The sequence below is a fragment of the Kogia breviceps genome, chromosome 5 (assembly GCF_026419965.1).
Source record: "Kogia breviceps isolate mKogBre1 chromosome 5, mKogBre1 haplotype 1, whole genome shotgun sequence".
NCBI lineage: Eukaryota > Metazoa > Chordata > Mammalia > Artiodactyla > Physeteridae > Kogia > Kogia breviceps.
In genome coordinates this window covers 68,430,318-68,438,330 of record NC_081314.1, presented here as the reverse complement: position 1 = coordinate 68,438,330, position 8,013 = coordinate 68,430,318, and the positions used below count along the sequence as shown (strand labels likewise).

Here is an 8,013-nt window from a genome sequence, read left to right as displayed (position 1 = left end):
AAACTATAAGACACTGATGAAAGAAATTAAAGATGATACCAACAAATCAAGAGATATACCATGTTCTTGGATTGGAAGAATCAATATTGTGAAAATGACTATACTATCCAATGCAATCTACAGATTCAATGCAATCCCTATCAAATTACCAATGGCATTTTCTGCAGAACTAGAACAAAAAGTCTTAAAATTTATATGGAGACACAAAAGACCCTGAATAGCCAAAGCAATATTTTATTTTTTTAAATTTTTGGCTGCATTGGGTCTTCGTTGCTGTGCGCGTGCTTTCTCTGGTTGTGGCGAGTGGGAGCTACTCTTTGTTGCAGTGTGCGGGCTTCTCATTGTAGTGGCCTCTCTTGTTGCAGAGGACAGGCTCTAGGCACACGGGCCTCAGTAGTTGTGGCATGTAGGCTCACTAGTTGTGTCACGTGAACTCTAGAGCACAGGCTCAGTAGCTGTGTTGCACGGGCTTACTCGCTCCACGGCATGTGTGATCTTCCTGGTCCAGGGTGCGAACCCATGTCCCCTGTATGGGCAGGCAGATTCTTAACCACTGTGCCACCAGGGAAGCCCCGCCAAAGCAATCTTGAGGGAAAAAAAATGGAGCTGGAGGAATCAGACTCCCTGACTTCATACTATACTACAAAGCTACAGTAATCAAGACAATGTACTGGCACAAAAACTGAAATATAGATCAATGGAATAGGATAGAAAACCCAGAGAGAAACCCATGCACCTATGGTCGACTAATCTATGACAAAGTAGGCAAGGATATACAATGTAGAAAAGACAGTCTCTTCAATAAGTGGTGCTGGGAAAACTGGACAGCTACATGTAAAAGAATGAAATTAGAACACTCCCTAACACCATACACAAAAATAAACTCCACATGGATGAAGGACCTAAGTGTAAGACTGGACACCATAAAACTCTTAGAGGGGACACAGCGGTGAGTCGGAATCTGTTTGCAAGCACAGAGAAGTTTCTCCATGTTACGTGGGTACAACAATGGACACCCAGAAGGACGTTCAACTCCCAAAGCAGCAGCCAGTGATATATATCTGTGGAGAATGTCACACAGAAAATGAAGTAAAATCAAGGGATCCAATCCGATACATAGAATGTGGATACAGAATAATGTACAAGAAAAGGACTAAAAGATTGTTGGTTTTTGATGCTTAATGAAACATGAAATTCAGAGGAATATCTTCATTTGTATTTGGATTTGCTGTTAATGTAGTATAGCTTTTGATTAGTATACTTTATGAATACAACTATACACACATGTTTTCATTTTAAAAGCCATATTGTATTTAGGTATCTACTAATAGTTTATATAATGATATTTTTTGTTCAGTTACATGGTTTGTAATTTAATTTTATCGTATATATAATCTGACACACAATGAAGGTTAAAAGTGCTTCCCCAAACTACACTTTAATCAAAATCTAGAATCATCTGGGACCCTTGCTAAAAATGAAGTTTGCTAGGGCCCTCTAAAGGTCTGATTAAGTAAGTTCTTAGGAAACCACTGTTTTACATCACCAATTGTTTGTATACTCTCCAGCATCATTTTGTATAGAGTATACCAACGCACTTACTGTCAGTGTGCATATCTCATTTTGAGTTATAATTTTCATTTGTTAACTTGGCATAGGCCTTTCTGTATTTGTATATAATGCTCGACTATTTTTAAAATCTTTGGCAAGGGAAAAGAAACTTTAATGGTTGCTTTCTGTAAGGCAAAGTCAACCCGAAGTAAAGTGGATGAAGCAGACTATTAAGGCAGGTGCAATTTCCCAGGTGTAATCATTCATTAAGGTAAAAAACTCTGCTTTCAGGATATTAAAAAAATGAGTTGGTTTACACTGAATTGTTGGATGACTGTTTAAAGCTTTTGCCTTGATCTTAGGTATATGGATGCTCAGATACTCCATCTGTTCCAGGATTCGATTAGATATATTTCAACTTTGTTAATAGCTTTGTATGTCTCTCACATTCAAAGTATTAACTGCACCATTTTTAAAAAAAGAGGTATTTCTACTACCATCCTCAAATAGTAAGTTCTATAAATTTATTATGTGCTATACAAAGTACTACCATACTCAAGATTTTTAAAGAGTGCTTCCTTGGTCCAGGTTTTCCTGAACCGTGGCTTTCATAATCTTGTAATTCTGCCATGTTCCTTCTTGAGCTTGTCCTTTCTATACAAAAGAGTCCCAGTAAATATCTCTTTACAACCACAACCACAACAACAACAAAACTCTTAGAGGAAAACATAGGAAGAACATTCTTTGACATAAATCACAGCAAGATCTTTTTTGACCCATCTTCTAGAGTAAGGGAAATAAAAAACAAAAATAAACCAATGGGACCTAATGAAACTTAAAAGCTTTTGCACAGCAAAGGAAACAGTAAACAAGATGAAAAGACAACCCTCAGAATGGGAGAAAATATTTACAAACGAAGCAACTGACAAAGGATTAATCTCCAAAATATACAAACAGCTCATTCAGCTCAATATGAAAAAAACAAACAACCCAATCAAAAAATGGGCAGAAGACCTAAATAGACATTTCTCCAAAGAAGACATACAGATGGCCAAGAGACACATGAAAAGCTGCTCAACATCACTAATTATTAGAGAAATGCAAATTAAAGCTACAATGAGGTATCACCTCACACTGGTTAGAATGGCATCATCAGCAAATCTATAAACAAGAAATGCTGGAGAGGGTGTGGAGAAAAGGCAACCCTCTTGCCCTGTTGGTGGGAATATAAATTGATACAGCCACTATGGAGAACAGTGTGGAAGTTCCCTAGAAAGTAAAAATATGACCCAGCAATCCCACTACTGGGCATATACCCAGAGAAAACCATAATTCAAAAAGACACATGCACCCCAGTGTTCATTGCAGCACTATTTACAATAGCCAGGTCATGGAAGCAACCTAAATGCCCATTTACAGATGAATGGATAAAGAAGATGTGGTTCATATATACAATGGAATATTATTCAGCCATAAAAAAGGAAAAAAACTGGGTCATTTGTAGAGACATGGATGGACCTAGAGACTGTCATACAGAGTGAAGTAAGTCAGAAAGAGGAAAACAAATATTGTATATTAACGCATATATGTGGAATCTAGAAAAATGGTACAGATGAACCAGTTTGCAAGAAATAGAGACACAGATGTAGAGAACAAACATGGATGCCAAGGAGGGAAAGTGGTGGGGTGGGGGTGGCGGTGGGGGTGGGATGAATTGGGAGATTGGGACTGACATGTATACACTAATGTGTATTAAATGGATGACTAATAAGAACCTGCTGTATAAATAAAATAAAATTCAAAAAATAAAACATTTCTATACAAAAACAATAATAAATATATTTTTTTAAAGTTGTGCACACATGTTGGGGAGGGGCCTGGGACCAGTCAGGTGTGAAAAAAGAAACAAGATAATTAGTCAAAGGTAAACAAAGACCTGGAAGGACTGTCCTATTTAAATATTAATTTAAATCACCTCTTTACTGCACTCTTTGTTCAGGGTGCCCATAAGCTTTCTCTCTGGGTATGTATTTCTGCCTAGTTTCTGTCTTAAATAAACAAACTGTTTATGGTCTGTGTGCTCTCCCTTGTACTGTGTCTCTAATAATAAACTTTGTACCTATTTTTACAGTTTTTGCCTCCTTGAAACATTCTTGCTTTCAACTGGGGGAAGGGGCCAGGGCCACTTTCTTCTAGCCTCTAGTCCCTGGTGGTCTAGTGGCTAGGATACCTGCTTTTCATCCAGTCTACCCAGGTCCAATTCCTGGGCAGGGAACTAAGATGTCTCTTTAGGACTGCTCACTGCTGACTCTCCAAGATCAATTAGACCAACTCAGTAACACAAACCCATCAAAATCATTGTCTTTCAGGGCCTGATCATTTTTCACACCGTTGCAATAGCTGCCTCTTCTTCTACCCTGTCCTTCTTCTATGTATTTTCAGGATGTCTCTTTTTCTGTTTTGTTTTTATTGTCATTGTTGTTCTTTTGTTGCCTTTTGTTGTTGTTGTTAAGAAAGGTAAATTTATATTGTTGTTTTAAAAAATTTTTTGTCTATTTATTTATTTATTTATTTATTTATTTATTTTTGGCCGCGTTGGGTCTTCATTGCTGCCCTCAGGCTTTCTCTAGTTTTGGCGAGCAGGGGCTACTCTTCGTTGGTGGTGCAGGCTTCTCATTGCAGTGGCTTCTCTTGTTGTTCAGCATGGGCTCTAGGCATGCAGGCTTCAGTAGTTGTAGCACGCAGGCTCAGTAGTTGTGGCTCGTGGGCTCTAGAGCACCGGCTCAGTAGTTGTGGCTCACAGGCTTAGTTGCTCCGTGGCATGTGGGATCTTCCCAGACCAGGGCTCAAACCCATGTCCCCTGTATTGGCAGGCGGATTCCTAACCACTGTGCCACCAGGGGAGCCCTGTTGTTCGTGTTTATTAAGGAAAGTAATTTATAAGTTACATTTCTAGTTTTCTGTTACTGAATCACTAAAAATGGTTTGGTTGACTTTCACCAAATTTGAGAGGTTTGTTTGGAGTAAGTCTGACTTAAAATATGTGGCAACGCTAAAATTTACTTTGGATGGCCTTAGGGAGAACCTGAAAAAGAGAGACAGGTATCTCTGGGAGCAGCTGAAACTGAGGTGCAGGCAGAAGAGGAGGAAACCACCTAGTAAGAAATACTCTCCTAATTTAGACAGCGTGAGCCCCTCAAATGGTTCACAATGGTTACAAATGGATGCCCAAGCCAAAAGTCACAAGAATAGACCTTCCAAATGCCAGGGGTGGACTTTTCCATAGAGTCTTGCACAGACAATTTTGTGTGCATGCTCCAGGGAAAAATTGTCCAATGAAGGTGCAGGATTCTCATGATGAATGCTTGGGAAGCCAGCTGAATAAAAGTAAAAACCTGACTCTAATATCAGTATTTTAAAACAAGTTTAAGGTCCAAGTAAATCTAAAAAACATGGTACCAATGGACTTTAAGTATTGAACATTCCCCTGAAATTTTTGTTGATCTTTTTTTTAAATGAAATTTTAGTAAGTAAAAAGCATTTTGCCTCTGTCTTGCCATTGTGCAAGGCCTTGCTAGAGCAGTCTCTCTTTGAAATGTTCTGAGCAGCACTCCAAAAACAAGCAGTTACTGAGAGCAGTGGACTTGCACTGATTTTGTTCAATACATTGTAAGGAAGTCATGCTTTCTAAAACAAAGTAGCTCTATTCAATGAAAAATACTTCTTAGGCCAGAAAAGTAGTATGTATACATTTTCTTTCTTGTTTTGTAATGAACTACCAAAAAAATTATTCACATAATAATGTTAATAAGTCAGCATAAATATATTATTTTATATTTATATTATTTATTACATTTATTATATATGATCATATAATATTTGTATTTGTATTATTATGTAATAGTAATACATTAACATATAAATAGGTGAACAAGAAAAAAATCTAGTTCCCATTGTCTTGAAGATAAAAAGCCAATATCCTAAGCATGACATAAAGTTCTTCACAACCTGTCTTCAAATTACTTTATCATTTTCTATTCATACACACTGAACTCTCAATCCACACTTCTTTTATGTCTCCAAGTTCATTCCCTCTGCCTGGAATGCCTTGCTTCCTCCTTCTTCACCTTGTAAACTGCTGCCTAGTCTTTGAAACTCAGCTCAAAAGGCTCTTCCTATGTGAAGCTTTTCCAATGGCTCCTCCCTAGGATTCCTAGCACCTCACTGCTTTCTCCTCATCAGTTCCCCTATGGAATGTATACCCAAATCTCTATATTATATTGCATTGTAGTAGTAATAGCAGCAGTGGTAGTAATAGCAGTAGAAGTAGTAGTAGTGGTAGTACTGTGTCTGTCTCCTTGAGGGAAGGAGCCATCTCCTACGTTTTCCTTATTTTATATATATATATATAAAATAAGGAAAACAGTGAGAGGCCCGCGCACTGCGTGCACACACACACACACGCAAATATATATATTATAATTTTTGTGTGTGCGGTGCGCGGGCCTCTCACTGTTGTGGCCTCTCCCGTTGCGGAGCACGGGCTCCGGACGCGTAGGCTCAGCGGCCATGGCTCACGGGCCCAGCCGCTCCGCGGCATGTGGGATCTTCCCGGACCGGGGCACGAACCCACGTCCCCTGAATCGGCAGGCGGACTCTCAACCACTGCACCACCAGGGAAGCCCTCCTTATTATATTTTTAATGTAAGCTCAAGAAATGTTCAATAAATGAAGGAATGAAGAAATGAAACAGGGACTTCCCTGATGGTCCAGCGTTTAAGACTCCGTGCTTTCAATGCAGGGGGCCCGGGTTCGATCCCTGGTCAGGGAACTAGATCCTACATCCACAACGAAAATCCTGCATGCTGCTACTAAGACTCAGTGCAGCCAAACAAATAAGCAAATGAATATATATATTTTTAATGAAATGAAACAAATACATAGATTTGGAGAAAGTTACCCTGATCTCCTTATAGACTATGACTCAAGGAAACAGACCTATCTTTCCAAACCTGGACCTCAAGTGAGAAATTGCAGGGTCACTGATGCAGATGAAAAGACAAAAGGACATTATAGTGAGTCATATACCAGCTTGGAGCCCTAGACCAGGGCGGGAGGGGACACAGTTCAACTTTTCTGACTGTTGCAGTCAAGGAGAGTTATAAAACCACCTCCCCTCAGTTCCATTACACTTCCATACCTGTTTTTCCTGTCCCTCCGTTTGGAAGCTTGCCTGCCTCTTTCTACTCTGCTCTCTGTAGCAAGTGATTTCTAGGTTAAAAAAAAAAAAAAAAAAAAAAAAGCCAGTACATAATACTAAACTGGAAATGAGGAAAATTCTAATGTTCTTGAGTTGTCATCAGGGTCATAGTACTCAGAAAACTGACCATTATTCATTCTTATCTAGCTGATAAGAAATGAAGAAATGGTTTTCCTTAGAATATCTTTGAATAAATAAATAAATAAATAAATAAATAAATAAATAAATAAATAAATAAATAATTCAAATGGTTGGGAGTTGGCAGATCATTTGGAATTTTTAAAACCTTTTATTTGGAAATAATTATCGGTTCATAGGAAGTTGAAAAATAGTATAGGGATGTCCCTTGTACACTCACCCAGTTTCCCACAATTGTAACATCTTATGTAAGATGTTACAAAACCAGAAAATCAAACTATCAAAAAACTATCAGAAATTGCACTATCAAAACCAGAAAATCGACTTTGGTACAATTCATAGACCTTACTTAGATTTTTACCACTTTTATATGCACTCATTTGTGTGTGTGTATTGGGGGGGGAGGGGTTCTAAGCAACCTTATCACACGTGTAGATTCCTGTAATCACCACTACAGTCAAGGGAAGGAAGTAATCCACCTCTCAAAGACTCCTTGTGCTACCCCTTTATCACACATTTTCTGTTCAGCCCTTCCTCACTCCTCCCCCAATCCTTTAGAATGTTTTACGTTTTTTTATATTTGATATTTTTCACTACCCAAAAAAGAGGGGATGAATTCTCCCACTGACTCTTGTGCTGTCCTGAATGCTGGAAGTAGAAGGGAGCACACAGCTAGGAAGTTAGGGGACTTTCTGTGCCCCCAGCAGGACAATCATTAATAGTAACACAAAGAGGCCTCCCAACGGAAATGATTCTTATTCCTATAATTGGCTAGTTTCCAGAAAAAATGTACATTGGCTCTGTCTAGATAAACACTTGGCATGGTACTAAAACTGATAGGAATTCAACAAATTTTATCAGGCAAGTACACTGAGCCAACAGGGGCAATGCATTCCATAACACGTTCCTAAGAGAATGTGAAACAATTCTCCATTTGTTCCAGAGGGCAGTTGTTTTCAAATTAGTAAAGCTTACTGCAAATGGAAAAAAAAAACAAACTAACAGGCCACCTATTTGTTTTTCTTATTTATGTATCCTTAATTTATTTCTCCAAGCAGAAGACA

General features: G+C 38.5%; 1 pseudogene; it reads left to right on the top strand.

The window, feature by feature from the left end:
• Window positions 1-1,008: 1,008 nt before the first annotated feature.
• LOC131756711 (DNA-directed RNA polymerases I, II, and III subunit RPABC4 pseudogene) lies at window positions 1,009-1,182 on the top strand (annotated as a pseudogene).
• Window positions 1,183-8,013: the final 6,831 nt, after the last annotated feature.